The sequence below is a fragment of the Thermobia domestica genome, chromosome 8, assembly GCF_964235325.1.
Source record: "Thermobia domestica chromosome 8, izTheDome1.hap1.1, whole genome shotgun sequence".
NCBI lineage: Eukaryota > Metazoa > Arthropoda > Insecta > Zygentoma > Lepismatidae > Thermobia > Thermobia domestica.
Window position 1 is genome coordinate 7,332,017 of NC_137461.1, and position 17,893 is coordinate 7,349,909.

Genomic DNA, 17,893 nt, shown 5'->3' on the forward strand with positions numbered 1-17,893 from the left:
AGTTTCATCCAAACCTGGAAATTATGTAAACACTTCGTTTTCTTTTTGAGGTAAAACATCGGATGATTAGTCAAGAAAACGCAAACAACAAACCACTCAAGGTTATGTTGCACGACCAGTGCATACGTGACCTAGTTTGCAAGAAACAGGACATTGGCTCGATATGAATCAAATAATCCCACAATTCAGGAAATATCAGTATGATAATGTCATAAAGTTTGGGTTAGGAGTGATGTGATGCTTCCGATCAAGTGAGATACCATCTCCCTAATATCCGACTTCTCCCTCTCCCTCCTTAGTCAATCACTTATTTTGATTGTTGAAGTAAACATATTCCGGATAAGCAATTGCGTATGTCTCTTGTCCTATCTTTCTTCCCTCCTCACATTGACACGTGAAGAGGAGACTCATCCTTGTTCTCGAAAAATCCAGAATATCACACCACCACATGCGTCACCAATGACGGAGTCGGGCATAATAAAATGACCGAACCCGTGAAACATAGTGTGAGTTGAGTGCGATTGAAAATATAGTGTTCGTCAAGTGTCAACACCTTGCACGAAGCCTACCATCAGTTTTTCAGGTAAATATGTTTCTGTTTTAAGTAATTTTTTTTTTCGGCAGGCAGCCTCGGAACAAATTCAATATGGCAAAGTTTCAGTGGAGAACTCTCAACTAAATTCATTATCTTTCAAATGTTAGAATAACTTAACTCTTTAATTGATTGGAAATTATTGCAATCAATATCTGTCATTGTAATTGGTAATTTTGATTTTTATGTTATAACTTAAACCTGAAGACAGACAAGATGTCATAATTTGTCAAGGATGTCACAGTATTGTCTCAGTGCTCCTTTGATATATTCTGAGTTTTGCAAACTATGTTTTCTTCTTTCTCTTTTCTTGTTATCTTTATTTTATTTTAATAAATTGTATTTTGTTAAATGAAGAAGGAGAGTTCTTCCTTTATACTAGATCTAAACCCATCCTTTCTAGGATAGCAGTGAAGGGTACAACTAGATGGGTGTATCTTGATCCCAATATCCCTAGACACAATTTAACCTGTAGTATCTCATTTTTCTCTGCCTTCTGGCCGGGAAAACAGAGCCGTGAGACAACGGAACCCCATGACTGACTATGTCTCGATCTCCTCTGAACAATCTTTAGTTATAGCTATGACTGTTTTATTTCTTCAAGAAAACTGTTGGCTATCTTCTTACTATTATCACTTGCACTACTTGTTTAGTATGGTGCGCTATTATTGATAATTTTACTTGGGTGAAAGTTGAATACCTTCATTTGTTAGCTAAGTTTACTACTTTTATTTCGTCCCTGAGTATGTAGTAACTTCTGACATGTCGTCATAACTTCTGATTCATTATAATCCCAACTGCCGAGAATCTATTTTTTATTTCCAACTTAATAAGTCCAAAGTCAGAGAAGCCTCAGAAGAAGCCATCTTGTAGCTTTTTATTTTAATTCGCTTACTACATTCACGTAAAGTCTTCTATATTTCTCAAGTGTTTGCAACTTACCTGCTATATTTAGACTACTAACACTCCATCCTGAAATGCGTGATTCTTGACTGTACTTAAGGAATATCTTACTCTTTCCAGAATCAGCAAAGAAACTTCTTTTGGTTTTCCGAAACATTCTTTCTTCACGTTTGGGATAATTTAATTTAAAAAATATCGTTTTTTTGGGAATGAATGTACTTTCTTTTTTTTTATTATAGTTATCTTTAATGTAGAAAAGTGATAAATAAGTAGACCTTACATGCAAATAGGCTCTTCAATTAAGTTATTAAAATACATGTGCTAGATCTGGTTTAGATTCGGGAAATATGTAACAAAACCGAAGAGGTTTATTAAAAACGCCTTCTTTGCCCTTATAATTTAGAAATATAATTCTAATGGCAAAGAAAATATTCTGAGAATAGAAAGTTTTAACGAAAGATTTTTATAGTCGCATTACTTTCTAAACCTAAAGGAAAGATGGGCATATAACATTTGTGAAAATCGGCCTGGGTGGAACAGTTACAGTTTGTCTAGGTAGTTTATTTGAGATGATATTCGGAAGCACAAACCATCACTATTAAATGTAGAATATTAAATATAGTAATTCACATTTCATATTTGCTTCTTGAGACTGAAGCTATTAGTTTTATATATACAGAATATAAGTAGAGTTAGTCGACAACTTACGATCGACCTAGATAGCGATTGTTGTCGTCATAAGTCGATTTAGCTGTAAATGGACCAAGTTGTAGCTTACTATAAAGCACAGTTTACAATACAATTTTGATTAATCGTCACCAAACTATTTAGACTGCCGTCACACTGGATAAGAATTCCTATAAAGCTGATGGTGTATTTTCTTTTTTTAGCTACGTATATTACTATTATGTTATTACTGATTATTTCTTCTACTACCATTGTAGATCGCACTTATGTTACCTAGTCTAACCTTTACAACCGGTCATTGGTCGCATCGGTCGTAAGTTGACGACTAACTGTACAGAAAATTTCAAATCGTTTTAAACCGTTTCCTAGAACTTTCATTCTTAACACCATTATTATTTTCATTTAGATATCAAGAAGTACTGAAGACGAGGAATCAAGATTGTAATGAAATCTACAAGAGGTGAGCTATATTTTGTGAAAAAAAGCACATTTTTCAAAACATGATCCTAGCATTCCAAAACTCTAGCTGTTTCCAATTTCTAAATTACTTAAAATACCATTTCCGACGCAGTTAAAGTTTCTCAAGGTCTAACTGTTTCCATTTTCATGGCTGATAAAGGTAAAAGTTCCGGAACATAACTGCTTTTGTTCTCAAAGTTGATATCAAACCCTGGCCAGACGTGGAAATAGTACAGTACTGAGAAAAAAAACTTTGTAACAGCAGTTTGTAACAGATAACAATCTTATATAATGTTCATTTAAGGCTATTTTTGTATCTGTTTTGAATGGTTGTAATTTTTGTTTTTTATTGATTTTCCTGGAAAGTAAAGAAAGTTATTTATCGTATGAGTTTAATTTCACTCAACTGATAGGAATCAAACTCGGCATGCTAATAAACTTCATATAAGAGAGTGAACTGTTAAATTATCCATGCTTCACGTTCTCGAGTTATGAGAGAGAGAATTTTGAGTTATATTTTTGAAAATAAGCTAGCATACATTGAATACATCCGATAGAGTCAAATTTGACATTATAGTAGACCTTCTCTACTGCTGCTCTATAAGACTGTGAAATATTATGATGTGCCGTATACTTTGTGCCGGTTTTGTTTCTGTGAATGTGACAAACGAAAGTGCTGAAATTCATATATCTATATCCATTTGTGGCAGGTGGTTTAACCGTTTTCTTTCTGTAAGTGTGGTAATGGATTTGAATCCAGTGGTGATATTTGCCCTCATATATATATATATATATATATATATATATATATATATTGAGTGTACTAAAATGGCGCCCACGGATAATTTGGTATATCTTCTTCATAGTGGTTTATCTGCGACATTGCCACATAGTGCAATTCTAGACGAGGAACCAAAAAGTACACAATCATGCATATTTTCACTTTATTTTCACTTATAGAATAATGCTCTGTAGTCCATGGGTGTCATTTTTAGAATACTCGATATATATATATATATATATATATATATATATATATATATATATATAGAGAGAGAGAGAGAGAGTATTAATAAACTAGACTCACAAACTGAAACAGGTTATTCCTTACATCAAAATAAGAAAAAAAGTTCATATTGACCTGTGGTTAGCAGTACATATTTTCAGAGCTACCCTAACAGCACAGGATGTGCTAGGCATGTACAATTTAGGTGTCCCAGCTACTTTTTAGGTACCCGACACTTGGCACATATGATATTCATGTGCTAAGTATGTACTTCAGCTACCTACAGTTTTAGGTACTTGTTATACCTAATTGATATTTGCAACTATGTACCACAAATATAGCATTTATATACCTGTCTCAGTTTCGTACTCTAACAGTCATTTTTTTATGTCGTCACTTGGGACATATATCTCTCATGTTCTAGGTACGTCCTTGAGATACATATTGTTTCAGATACTCTAACAGCACAAGATGTGCTAGGCATGCTACATTTAGGTGTTCTAAATTCATCTTCCACATTTGATGCATTTGTTGCTTCTTTTTCTAAGCGATTGTGTACTAGAAGCAACTAACGCATAAACTTTATTAGATGAAAATTGTCGCCGATCATTTGAGAGTGAATATGGGAGAACCATGAAATAAAGTATTAGCCATTTGAGTGCCTGATATCGCTACTCATACATTAGTTGAAAAGACTTGTGCTTCTTTCACAAGTTTAGTGCTTTTGTGTGCTTGGTGAATTTTCACCCTGTGTGTACAGTGTTTTGCAGTTTAATAGCTTGTAGTACTGTGGAGTATAAGAAGGACTTACAATTTCAATTAATATTTGACCGAAGATACAGAAATGTCAAACCTAATGCTAGCCAAATATATCAGTGGTTGGAAAATAAGTTTCTTAGTATCTTCGACAACTTTTGTGCGCTCCAGTATTAACAGTTCTGTCTGGTTCTTCGTATGAAGTGCAAGACAATAATGTCCCATCTTCAGCTGAACATACTGTTACTTCTGTGCAAGCTGATTTTTCTTCACAACAGAAAAGAAGGGAAGTTACTCGAACGTCTACAAGAAGGAAGGAACAGCGTGCCCTTGATGTTACACGAGAGATAGACCAAGCTGAGACACGCGAATTACGATCACAGCATCGGGCTATATCTGACTCGGAACTGCCCTGAGGCGTGGTGTGTTTACTCTTCACTATTGACCTTCACACCTGCTTTCCAGGGTGTCGTGAACATTGTATGTTATGATGTTGTATTTGGCAGTGTTTGTTTTTGTGTTCGTACAGGAAAGTTCACTCAGTTTGTTTTATATTCATTTCAAAATGCGTCACTTTACTAGTGTTCATGGGAAAGAATCCCTTTCACCTTTGTAAGTACTTTTCTGCTTTCGTTTTTGTTTTCTTTTTGAGTGATTTTATAACAGTAAATTCATTTAAAGCACTCAATATTCATAGAATAAGTTCCGATCATTATAAGGCCCTTCTACAACAATTTATCGAAAGCTGCCGACCAGACGTTTGTTTTCTGCAAGAAATAAGTTCTCTCCTCACATCTTCGGATTTTCTTATCGATTATCAAACTATTATTAACCGCGACCAAGAGACTGGGGTCGTGATTTTGGTTCGAAAGGGTCTGAGTTATGATCGTGTTGTATTAGCCCCTGAAGGAAGGGCTATACGTTATTATATTTAGAACATTTGTTTTATAGCATTATATAGTCATTCTGGCTTTACACGTACAAAAGAGAGGAATGAGTTTTATGCAACTACCATTCCTTCCTTACTTCCTCCGGGAATTCCTCATTGTATAGTTGCCGAAGATTTCAATGCAATTGTTGATCCCCGAGATTCTCTGACGCCTACCACACCTTGTCCAATTTTGTCTGAGCTTATTCGTGTTCTAAAGTTAAAAGACGCTTTAGTTGTGTCAAACTCAAAGCATGTATTCACCCACTGCACTACTACGACGAAGAGTAGAATCGACCGCGCATACATTTCAGAGAGTTTATGCACTGCGGTGATACAACAAAATACAATTCCGGTGGCGCTGTCCGATCATGCCGCGATTGAAGTAGCCTTTAAAATGCCTTTCTTGCTACCACCGGCTCGGGGCCCTTCTTATTGAAAGATTAATATTACATCATGTCTCGCCCGCAGGTTGTAGCGGTATTCTCGCGTCGCTTACCTTATTGGTGTAGCATGCAGCGGTACTACCCCTCTGTGGCTTCCTAGTGTAATTTATATTGTAAACCTAGATTATGCAGTTTTTTCAATGGCAAGGGCGGGTCGCGAGGGAAGACGACCACCATTTACATGAATTTTTATATCAAGCTCTCTGTGAATTTTGGAATGCTCCGCCTTCTCTGGAGAACCTGGCTGGTATTCACGGTATCAAACACCGATTGAAAACTATTTACTCCCATACTTCGATTAGTGCATATTTGTCGGAAGACTTTTATCAACGTTTTCCGGAGGATGAGTGTCAGACATTGATCAATCCCATTAGTGCAGAGGAATTTTTCGCAGTCTTCAGGCGGACAAAGGGCAGTAGTGCCCCCGGAGAAGACGGATTAAATATCCAGTTTTATAAACAGTATTGGTCTCACCTCAGTCCCTCTCTTACCGCTTTATTCAATGCTTGGTTACAAGGCGAAGCAGTGGGTCGTAATACCGATATCTTAGTCCTCATTCCGAAATCCCGCGCAGCGCATTATGTTCAGGATTATCGACCTATGTCTTTATTGCCCGTCGATCTTAAGTTGTTCACTAAAGTGCTTAGAGCCCGACTTCGACCAATCATCCGTCACTACATTAGTTCTTATCAGGCAACACTCCATGCTACGCATAGCCTTTCATATATTCTTCGCTCTTTGTGCGATATTTTTTCTTATTTTCATTTTCGGCAGGTGCCTGCGAGTGCATTAGCTCTAGATTTAGAAAAAGCGTACGACTGTTTAGATCACAGTTTTTTGTTGCAGATGCTGGAAGTCTGGAGGTTTCCTTTAGCCTTCCGTACAGTTATTAACAATTTATATACCACTGCCAATTTCCGCATACAGATTAACGGACACCTGTCCCCTCTTATTCCTGTCCTTAATGTTTTGCACTTTGTTCCGGATTACAGTATAATGTACAGAAAACTAACCTATTACAGTTCAATGGTTTTCATTTACCTGCTAACGAACCTGGGGTGCCGCGTGTACTTCACGTTTACGTCCTAGGCATCCCGTTTACGTCACAACCTACTCCCCTTTTCGAGGAGTTCTGGGCGATACGTTGTTGTTACAAATTCGCCAGCTTTTGTTTTCCCAGCGTTTCCGTTGCCTTCATTTAATTCATCGTATCCACTTTATCAATATTTACACTGCACCCAAGCTATGGTACCGTAATTGTTCGCTAAGCGGTTTGACTCTTTATTCCTATGGAATATATGGCGTGGCTTCTATTTTCATATTCCACGTGCAGGACTCTATTTTCCCCGTTCACAGAGAGGGTTCAGTCTCGTAAATCTCAGATTGAAATGTCAAATTCTGTTTATGCTCGATTTCTATGCTGCAGTTGCTATTAACGAAACCTTCACACAGCAATGGATACGATGTTTTTGGCCTAGTTATGAATTCCCTGTGAGCCCTCCGTTTATTAACTTTGCTTATTATTGTCCGGCGTACATTAGTTCACTAATACGTTATTGGACATACAGTGGTGTGGTTCTCTGCCCTATGGGACACAATTCTCGCACTTTGTATAACTTCCTTCTTTCGTTGCTTAACGATCACATTATTCTCCGAATTCCTCACCAATATCCTCAGACTATGTGGTCACAGGTATGGGCTAGTATCTCCGCCGCGGTATTACCTTCATATCTATAGGTTGAATGGTTTCAAGTGGTGCATCGGTTTGTCCCTACGCGTGCTCGTTTATTTGAGCTGAAACGTGTTCCTGACCCACTGTGTTCTTGATGCGCCAAAGAAGATACACTATCCCATCGGTACTATCAGTGTGTGGGTGCTCCAGCTATCTGGAACTGTCTCACGTCCTTCTTAGGACGAATTTGTCGACGACCTCCACACCAGTTCACAGTATCCTATGTTTTGTTTCCGGATTTTTGTTATTTTCCACAGACCACCAAGCTGTGCTTTTTCTAGTGACGTGTGCACTTGTTTATATCCATCCCCATGTGCCTTTGCTGGATGCTCGCACCCACTTGGATTTTTTAAAACGCACTCGACGAAAGCTCCTTTCCCCCGAGTTGGACAGGCAGTATTTTAGTAGGTTTGGAGAAGTGGTGTTGCAGTAATCTCCTTCCTTCTCGTAAAAAAAAAAAAAAAAAAAAAACTCATGATATAGGTTTATCGTTTCGTTATTACTTTTATTTTTAGCGATTATTGTTGTACAGTACATGTTTCCTTTTCTTGAGTGTAAGAACTATTGTATTGTATTACAATAGGAGTCAGTCCGGTTCTTGTACACTTTTTGTATAAAGACAAGCACATGAACAATAAAAACTATAGCTAAGTCGCTAGAGCACACGGCTAGTAATTCAAAGGTTGGTGGTTCGTGCCCACCCTGCAGTACATATTTATTTTTTTCAGTACATGGAAGCTTCTCAGCTGCGGCAAATGATCTGCCAATAAGGGCAGAATACCTATGATGATGATTAGATTCTAAAGAAAGAATATATATCATCATAATAAAATTGCCCGAATTCATATTTTTCGTAATATCTTCCTTTATGGCACATTGAAGAAATGTGATATTTTAAATAATATTATGATTGAAGATTTGTTTACTTTCTTTGTTATGTACTTTATTTAGTTATTTATTATTTTAGGATTTAACGGCATTCGTTTCCATATTTATCCTTGATAAGTTTTTAAGGTATTATTTTGTTTCATTTTTTATTTCGTCGAATTGAGATTTTATTTCGTTTCTTCGACGGTAGGAGTTTCATTCTTGGTCATTCCTTATTGTTTTTTGTTGATAATACTTTCTTGAGATATTTGTGTTCGACATTGGCCTTTTTGTGACAGGTCAAATACCCGAAGTGTTGTCGTTCCTATAAAGCCCGTAATCACTCTACTCTACATATTACAGTATCTGCAAAGGACAGTGAAATCAGATGTTTAGAACATTTAATTTATTCATCAAATGACCCAGTCTTACTAGAAAATATCCACGGATATACAGTATATATGATCTTTAGAATATAAAAGGTTTCGTTTAGCAGTCCTCCTCGGTAATGTATGGTCGAGACATTACAGGCATGAAAATCAACGTTCGCTGTTAACTGTGTATTTCTCAGGTAATAATACATAGTACAAGCTACTCAATGTAGAATCAGAGCATTGTTGTATTAGGAAAAACCTCATCTTGATTACGCGCATGGGCTCTGTTTTCTGGTTTTTCGGTAGCGTCAGTTCCGTTCCAGACCTCACGCTTCGATGTCTTAGCTTCATTCTCCTCACTTGGAATACAACTGAGCCTACAATATTCAATCGTATTATAGTATTATTATATATATAATTTCTACACAATCTTTGTAGCCATTATTTTTCGTTTGCTTACGTGTTTGAATAATAAAAGAAAGACCTAAAATTCTACTAGGTAAAACTTCCCTCCAAAAGGTGATCAACCTAACTCTTTGTACCAGGAAGAATATACATATATAAACTTGTTTCCAATAATCTGGTTTTCTCATAGCAATCAGTACATGACAGTTACGGTATTTAACGAGTCTAAAGTATGAATTACAAGAAAATGATATCGATTGAATATTATAGGCTCAGTTGTATTCCAAGTGAAGAGAATGAAGCTAAGACATCGAAGCGTGAGGTCTGGGACGGAACTGACGCTACCGAAAAACCAGAGAACGGAGCTCATGCGCGTAATCAAGATGAGGTTTTTCCTAATACAACAATGCTCTGATTCTACATTGAGTAGCTTGTACTATGTATTATTATCTGAGAAATACACAGTTAACAGCGAACGATGATTTTCATGCCTGAAGTGTCTCGACCACACATTACCGAGGAGGACTACTAAACGAAAGCTTTTATATTCTAAAGATCACGAACAGTAACAGAACAAACTACCATACTGACCGTGAGTATACAAACAGTTCTAAACGAGGTGTTATGAAACTAGGGATCGATGCCAGACACGTACAGTGAGCGTTTTACTTTATGTAAACAGGCAAGTTTAACACAAGGAGTTGGGTACATGTTTGATTGCTTCATTTGTTTCAAATTACTGGAAACAAGTTGACATCTCACCTTGTCAGACTTTCATTTTGTCATCTCTTACTAGAATGTTTGGGGGGCCGCGGTGGCTCAGTGGTAGTGTTCACCTCTGGTGCTTGGGGTCCCGCGTTCTATCCCAGTCCCCACCAAGTGAACTTTGGGGTGGACAAACACCCTGTGCGTGGGTTTCCTCGAGGTTCTCCCGTTTCCTCCCACTTTCTTCATTCCACTATTTCATTCACTACTCATCATCACCGTCTCCTTTAGCCTAACCGGCATAACCGTGGGATATAAAACTCACAGATTTCATTTCATTTCATTTAGAATGTTTGGTTTTAGGTAAACCTTGAAGTTATGTTCACGCATTCATCTTTGTCAGTGCATATTTGCCTAGGCCTATCGTCTTAAATGTTTATTCATGTACATCCTGTATTCTCCTTTTTGTTCTAAGGCTAGTTTTAGACGGAAGCATTTATCGTAGCATTTCTCGTATCATCGATATCCTACCGTGTAAAGTAGCAAATGCTATAGCATTTCCCATGCCATGACATATCCTATGGCATTTCTTGTCGATAGAACCTGCTCTATTTCGTAGAATTTTCCCCAGCATTTCTGGTCCGATTGCAGCGGCGTGGTGTGTTAAAAAGAAGCGAGAGATCTTGTACCAAATATCCATGCTCTTTGTTTTATATGGGGAATTGAATTGTAATAAAGAAAAATGAGTTGGAGTAGGGATGGTCTTTGCCCACATACTTCTTTGTGATTTTCGTTTTTCATATGACCGGCGAGAACTGTTGTTACAATTAGTATAGCTTTAGCTACATCACGCTTAATTTCGGAGCCATAATTGTGCTCTTCTCCAGTGATTTGTTTGCTACGTCACGACAGATGCTTATCAATATGCTACCGTTTAAAAGCACCATATACTTTTGATGCCATAGAATATTGTATGAAATTTTTGGCAGCACATCTGCTACGAGAAATGCTTCCGTCTAAAACTAGCCTAACATAGAAGAATTAAAATAAGTGTATATCGAATAAATCACTACTGACTGACGATCTAAGATCTAAAATGTGTTTAAAACTGGCCAGTTAAGGCACTGGAATATTTGTCAGTATAACAGCGAAGAAAATCAATAATTAATTAATTCAAGAAATCAATTAATCAAACAATGAATTACGACATAATTTTTATTTAAATGTGTTATAATGTTTGCATTATGTACTTTTGTTGTAAATTATCACAGGAATAATAGCATATTTTAGGCAAATTCATATATTAATTTTTACTTTTTTAAAACTTATTTTTGACGAATGTTAAGATGGTATTTTTTTTATTTAAAATTACAATAACGTATAAAATATTTTACAGGCATTCCTGTGCTACAGGACTTCAGAGATTATTGAATCAAATACCGCTACTTGGTAGATGTACAGCAGGAATATGTAGTTTGATGCATTGCCAAAATTTTACACAAGAAAATGAACACCAGGCTAGGACTCCTAAGAGAATAGAAGACGTGATAAACTACAAAGATAAAGATGGATATACGTCTCTTCACTATGCAGCACTTTATGGAAACACAAAAGGTATAAAGTTTCTTCTGAATCATGGAGGACGTCTGACAGAGACCAACAATTATGGTGAATCTGTTGTGGATTTCATTGTCTCGTGTATTTCAGAACCACAAAAATTCCTGCAACATATGCTTGATTCGCAATTAAGTGAAGGAACTGGTGAAAATATTCCTAATTTTAGAGTAGAATCAAATTTTTATTTATTAACAAGGGAGAATCCAGACAACCAAATGTCAGTATATCAAACAATTGCCAATTCCACGGATAAGGACATGGTAAAGGAACTTTTACAACATCCTGTGATGGAATTATTTTTACGTTTAAAGTGGGAAAGAGTCAGAATCTTTTTTTTATATTTTCTTTGTTCAATATTTACTGTTCATAATATCTTTTACGTCTTTTGTAACTTTGCGAAATTGGAGATTTGGCAATGTAACATACAAACTGACTACAAGAATTACTGACAACGAATCAGCACTAATTACGACACGTGTAATTCTCTGTATTTTATCTATAACTATCATTTTTTACACTCTTACCGGAATGTTTACACTTCCTCGTTATTTCTGCAAGCGTTGCGAGACATGGAGAATTTTCTTGTGTTCAGTATTTTCATTTATAATTTCCCTCTACAGCCTAGAAGATGAAAACGTAGTTTTAAAACATATAACATGTTTTACAGTAATTGTAGCCTGGGTACAATTCATGTACTTAGTGGGTAGGTTCCAGTTGATGGGCTATTATGCTTTAATGTTCTCCACGGTTTTGATGAACGTGATCAAGGCTTTGTTAACGTTTATATGCTTAATCATAGGTTTTGCTCTTAGTTTCTATGTATTATTTAACAATGGAGAATCCTATAAGAATCCTTGGCACTGGACTGTAAAATCACTGGTAATGGCAATGGGAGAATACAATTATGACGAAGATTTTGAAGCCAATTTTTTAACAATTGCAAGTAGAATGATTGTTCTCTTGTTTGCAATTCTGGCATCTTTTACAGTCCTTAATCTTCTGGTTGGTTTAGCAGTAAGGGACGCTAATGAACTCTTGGTAGTAGGCCGCATCCAGAGCATGAAGAAAAGGGCAGACTTTGTTTCCAATTTTGAAGAAATGATTTCTCATCCTTTAGTGAAGGCAATTTTACATAAACGCTTTTCGAATTTTCTGGATAATCGTAGACAAATTCCTAAGAAAGTAGATATATTCCCTATTAAGAGAGAATGCAAAAATCATAATGGTTCAAAATGTTTGTTCAAAATCTCGCGTCAAGTTGCAGAAAATATTATACAAAAAGAAAACCCGAAAGAACGATTATACGTAAATATTGAAAACCTACTATAATTTTAATTATTTCCAACAATATTCGTTTCCTTTAATTGCGGTAGTAACATGGGATTTGCAATTGCTTGAAGTGTCTACGAATAGAATTAATGAATTCACATATTGATCTATCTCTTTGAATGACGTGAAAAAAATTTTGGCATATCTCCTTTATTATAGTCCTGTAATCTCCTATTTGTTATAACTTATAATAAGCATTTACATAGAGTATCTATAATGTAAATTAAATTCTGATTAAAATAACTTTGTACTTCGATTGTTTATAATATCTTTCTTGGATTTCATCTAGAGTCAATTATTGATGTGTTTGCAATTGTACATTTAAAGTTTCAAAGTACTTGGGAGACAATGTTGGAATATATGTTTTTCATTAATTGTAAAAAACAAAGAACAAAACAAGTTTCAGAGCTTCCTCGTGGCTAAGCGGTTAGAGTGCGCGTCTTTGGTGTGGGAGACCCGGGTTCGATTCCCGGCGGGAGCTCATAAGGTTCGGATTCCACGTTAATCAGTAGGTCTACGTCTCATATAGCCTCGCTGCTGAACGGGACGCTAAACTAATATCAACCCAACCCAAAAGAAGTTTCATTTCATATGGCATCCTCAGTGGCGTATTTACGATTTTGTTTCGGGAGGGGCTTTGCTAACTTTCGGGGGGGCTTTGGCTGAAAATGTGAAAATTCTGCAAGATATTTCATATACTTGACTATAGTAAGTAAGATTTCGGGGGGGTTAAGCCCGGAAGCCCCCCCCCTAAATACGCCACTGGGCATCCTACATCGCTTCGATACAACGATCATTGAGTAGTTATTTAGAAAGGAATAATGGATACTAGTTTGAATTCAGAAGAAAGAGTATGTGTAGGAAGAAAAAAGCATTATGTCGTATTTGAATAATAATGAACTTGTTTTTACGAGGAGAAGTCGAAAAGTAAAGGGAATTTTGCAATTTTTTGCACTAGGATTTGGCAACACTGCTAGTATCCAGCGCTGAATTAGTATTGTCTGCAACACTTCTATACAATTCGTGTCACTCGTATTCCCGCGTTAGTCGTTGAAGTGTAGCAGGACGTTAAATATAGCAGATTCATTGTTGCTTTGCACCAAGGAGGAAATTATTAGTCGAATGCAAGCGCAGTATGATGACAACAGTTCATCGCGAAGCAAGATCTACGAATGGATAGAGAGTTTCAAACAGGGAAGAATTTTACGTGACGACGAAAGGTCGGGCAGGCCATCTACGTCAACAACTGAGGACAATTTGAAAATCGTTGATGGTATGGTGACGAAAAACAAATGAATCACAGTGGAAGAAATCGCCAATATTTTACATATTAGTCATGGTTCAGCGTATTCCATTGAAGGAACCGCTCAGGGAAAGAAGCTTTGCAACCGATGAGAAGTCGTTGATGCGGTGCAAAATTGGTTACAGGTGCAACCGAAAAACTTTTTATCTGACAGAATAAAAAAAAATAATAAAACTTGTGAAACGTTGGGAAAAGTGCGTTGGAGTGCAGGGAGATTATACATCTATATCTATATCTATCTATCTATCTATCTATCTATCTATCTATCTATCTATCTATCTATCTATCTATCTATCTATCTATATATATATATATTATTCAGCATCATGTCCTATATAGGTATATTTCAATATTAACTTATCATGTACCATGTACTTATTTGATGAAGTTGCACGAAGGCGTTGAGGATTGGGACGTGCTTGTCGTGGTTTATGCTCGTGAAGTGATTTGAAAAAAAAAGGAGAATGAAAGAAGAAATACTTACATTTCTTTTCTTAACCCATCCCAAGTCAACTTCCTTTTAACCATAATTATGTTATTTTAACCTTATTATAGTAATTACATGTAACACGTAGAAACATACACTTGATATCCATACACGAAGAATACAACACAAAGAAGAACAGACGTAGGTCCAAACAATAAGAAGAACACACATTCTATTCACCTCCACTTAATACGAATGCAGCGGAAATAAGTGCAGCACATTTTAAGTCAAAAAAAAAAAAAAAAAAAAAAAAAAAGGGTAGAAAGGAAGATGCCAATTATACGTTAATAAGTTTATACGCAATAAGTTACAGTATTCCATGCATCTTCATATTGGCGCCGAATTTTGGTAAATAGTCCTGTATAAATAATAATAAATAAATAAATAAATAAATAAATAAAGCGACTATAGCCTGCAGAGACCGTCTAGAACTTCCACCGATGGACCTAGCCCTATCCAATGGGAAGAGGATAGGAGCAGAAGATTTAATCGTCGAGTGTTCATTCAATGGGAATAGAATGAACGAAGAGGATGGCCTATGGACTGGACATTGTTCTGGAGCATGGTGTTGATTGTGAATAGTGGACGACATGGACAGTGTGACGTGTGCAGATAGTAAAAGTATAAACAGTGTGCTATAACTGAACTGTGAAGTGTTGTTATTCGAACTAAAAATATATACTCATTCTTTTTTTGTTTTGTTCAACTAATTGCAAAAGTGAAAGTGTTTTAAAGGTTGAAATTAATTCATTGTTTGAAGTGTTTTCTCATTTTATTCATATTATTTGCAATATTTTATGGTATGTGTTAAATATCCAATTTCTTTAAGTATTGAGTGAATTTACATTTGGACTAATAGGACTACAATAAATATTTTTATGCATTTATTGATATATTACATATTTATGGACTGAATAAACATTTTATCTTAGTGAGTGCAGTGTTAACCAAGCGTTAATGTGAGCTATGACGCAAGTGAAGAGTGCTTCAAAAACTTACAGTGTGTCCACGTCATACGCAGACACAAACTATAAGTGTTGCCAGGGTTCTTAGGATAAACGTATCTCACCAGAACTTTACCTATCAGCTGTTCGGGTGCCATTTGTCATAAACTCATTTATTCATTATTTTGGCTGTATGCAGCTCAAGCAGTTTAATTCTCTTTTTTTAATTAAAAGGACTAGCACATCCTAGCAGACGATGTTACTATGTGTGTGTGTTCTCTCACTCAGCGGATTCATGTGGGCGGTGTGACCTTGATCAGCACTTCTTCAGCCAATCACAGCTCTGTCCGCTCTTACGTCACTCAACGCGTGAAGCCCACGCGTACAGCGAGAGCCGAAGAGTTTTAGCGAGAGGCAACTACTTGGTGCCGAAGAGTCGAATGTGTAACAGCGTCTCCTACCCTGCTGCAACAAGACACTGTGTAATCATGTGATGTATTTAGTCGAATCGAGTTATTTTTCACAATATAAGAAACATCCATTATTATTATTATTACATCTGTATCTCCTAGTTTAAAGCTATGTAAGTATCAATATAATTAAGATTTCCAAATCAATTGACGAGTATTTTCTGCGATTGTGCATGTCATCTCCTATGCCTCGTGATTGTCTATTTGAGTACATGGTGCAAAATTTACGTTTTACTTATTATTTGTGTAATTTGTTAATTTTCGGAAATATGATGCTGAATCTGTTGTGTCTCTAAAGGTTGTACGTAGAATTTTTGCTTACGTGTAGTTGGCGTTGAAGGGAGTCTTTTCATATAATTACTTGTTTCATCGTCAACGCTCGGGCAAACGTTCTATTTACGACTATCAAATATAATGCTCTATTTGGACCACCATCCTATGGAGTAAACGTTATACAATTTGATTTTACATGTATTGCTGGAACGAAAACTTTGACATTAATATTATAAGTAGCCCAAAGACTATGAAAAACATCGTGTTTTGAAAACATTCTTACATCATTAAACAAATTACGAGTAATTTAAAAATATTTTGCACTTTAGGTACGTATGTGCTTTTGCGGTTTAATTTAATATCTAAATTAGAAATATGTAGAGCTCTTTCGTGGCTAAGCAGTTAGCCTATGGCGTGAGAGACCCGGGTTAGATTCCCGGCGGGAGCTCATGTGGTTTAAATTCAACGTTAATCAGTAGGTTCAGTCTCATATAACCTCGCTGCTGAAAGAGGCGTTAAACTCAATTAAAAATGAAATGAAATTTTTGAGTTTTACGTCCCACGTTTATTCCGGTTAGGCTAAAGGAGACTGTGATGATGAGAGATGAATGAAATGGTGGAATGAAGAAAGTGGGAGGTAACGGGAGAACCCCGAGAAAACTCACGCACTAAACTAAATTAACTGAACAGAAATATGTAATATCAAACATAGTGCAATTTGAGAAATTACAACTTTATGTTGCGTTGGCAACATTGCTTGTTTATCTAGTGGTATTGCAGAGTATCTGGAAGAATTTCCCCTTCCATATTTCACACAGCATGTTAAAAAAAATAAGCATTTTTAATATATATGACTATTAGTAGATGAAATACCCATTTTTCGCATGGGACCAGTATTTGGAAGTCAAGGCCTGTGGGAGTATCACTATCTTTGCAACCGCGAAAACTACTGTATGTATTTGACACTAATATCGGTCATTTTGTATTATTTTTACATGTCTGGGTACCCCCTCCCCAGCAGGTGAACCCCGGCTTGCATGCACTGGTAGCTAAATTTGAAAGTCATCGCTGATGGAAGTGACACCATTGATCTCAGCGACCGCAAAAACTATACATTTGACACTAATATCGGCCATTTTGGATTACTTTTACATGTGTCGGTATCCCTCCTGTGAATTCCGACCCGCAGCTGAATGCGGTGAATTTGGAAGTTAATGCGTTCGGAGTTTCACCATTGATCTCAGAAAACGCGAAAACTATTTGACACTAATATCGGTCATTTTGTATTATTTTTACGTCTCGGTACTCCCCTCCCCCGCAAGTGAACTTCGGCTCGAATGCACTGGTAGCTGAATTTGAAAGTCATCGCTAATGGAAGTATCATCATTGATCTCAGCGACTGCGAAAACTATGTATTCGACATTAATATCGGTCATTTTTTACACTCCCGATAAAAAAAAGCTTCTTCTTGGTCTGAGGCCTGGGACATGATACTTGTCACTCAAATTTCGTAACTCTTGGACTCTCGTCTGGTCCCCAGGCCGCACACAGGCAATCAGAAAGACAGGCACGCAGACACACAGACAAACAAGCTCTTCCTTTTACTTATA

General features: G+C 36.5%; 1 long non-coding RNA gene across 1 annotated transcript; it reads left to right on the forward strand.

Annotated features, from left to right (window-relative positions):
- Positions 1-452: 452 nt before the first annotated feature.
- On the forward strand, positions 453-13,056 carry LOC145691538 (uncharacterized). Its single transcript, XR_014132404.1, has 3 exons — positions 453-583; positions 2,589-2,642; positions 11,257-13,056. It is a non-coding gene; the product is annotated as an uncharacterized LOC145691538 (long non-coding RNA).
- Positions 13,057-17,893: the final 4,837 nt, after the last annotated feature.